The 1,136-nt window shown below is 40.8% G+C and overlaps 1 pseudogene; it reads left to right on the top strand.

Moving 5' to 3' along the window:
- The first annotated feature begins 208 nt into the window (after positions 1-208).
- On the top strand, positions 209-320 carry LOC126261375 (U5 spliceosomal RNA; annotated as a pseudogene).
- The last annotated feature ends 816 nt before the right edge of the window (positions 321-1,136 follow it).

The following is a 1,136-nucleotide window of genomic DNA, read 5'->3' as shown; positions in this document are numbered from 1 at the left end:
ATTTTTAAAGTTGTGGTATTCTTTTTGAATCACCCTGTATAATTCAGGCGAGACCAGCTAATGATCTCTTCAGTGGGATGCACACCAGGCCCGAACCCGTACTGGAATCGACGAAATGCCGTGTTTAATGAGAATAATGGGCAAGGGGCACTACATTTGTAATGTGTGGATAAGAATCTGAGTCCGACTGGGAGAGATGGCTTACTGGTCACTCTGATTTCCCTTCAAACGAATCAATCTTGCGCCTTTTACTTAAGATTTACATGGAGTGGGACACTAAATGGGTCTATAATAAATTTGTCATAGTAATCTGTTCTTGTGGAGCCTTAATAAAAGATAGAGAGAGAGAGAGAGAGAGAGAGAAAAGTGGTCAGAGGATCTGCCTAATGAGCAGGAGACCTGGGTTCGAATCGCAGTCAGACAAAAATTTTCAGCTTTCCCCGTTAATTGAATTCAGTGCCATATCGCAGCTATTGTCTGTAATTCTTTTATGTATTAATTCGTAGTGGCTCCTGGGTCAAATATGTGTCTGTTCTTTCGGACTATAGAAGATTAGCTTCCTCGTCCTCAAAGTTATTGTAATACCGTCTACGTGTGGAGAGATTCCGTTTTGTGTCAGATTACGTGCTCACCGTCTTATTTGATATAACCCGTAAATTTTTGCACTATCTTTAAGTGCTTCATTGCAATTTTCCTTTCTGGCCCAGTTCTGTTATTATGAAGTACACATTACCGAATATCTCTCTACGGTACTATAGTGTCGTGGTTTTAAGTTGAAAGGGGGGGGGGGAGGGGGAGAAGGGATTTAAACTTATAAATATTACTACAAAGTTGGTAGGCATTCTACAGTTTGGTCCGTCTACCCTTCATGCAAGGTCTTGATTGGATTTCGGGGTTATTTTGTCTCCGAAATAATTGAAGGAGTCTTGTATACTAACGCGTACGTTAATGGGATTGCGTTAGGTTCATATTTTATATCTGTAATTGATAGGTGTTAATTCTTCAATTCGGAGCTATAACTGGACCTTTCCGAAGGTTATCATTATATTCATCATCCAGTGGAAGTCAGTCTGGGGTTAGAGTACCTGATGTCTAAAGCGTGGCTTGTGAATGTGTCCCAGACTCCATACAGCAGA

Source organism: Schistocerca nitens, chromosome 5 (assembly GCF_023898315.1).
Source record: "Schistocerca nitens isolate TAMUIC-IGC-003100 chromosome 5, iqSchNite1.1, whole genome shotgun sequence".
Taxonomy (NCBI): Eukaryota; Metazoa; Arthropoda; class Insecta; order Orthoptera; family Acrididae; genus Schistocerca; species Schistocerca nitens.
The sequence above is the reverse complement of the archived record's forward strand: the minus strand, read 5'-3'. Positions and strand labels throughout refer to the sequence as shown.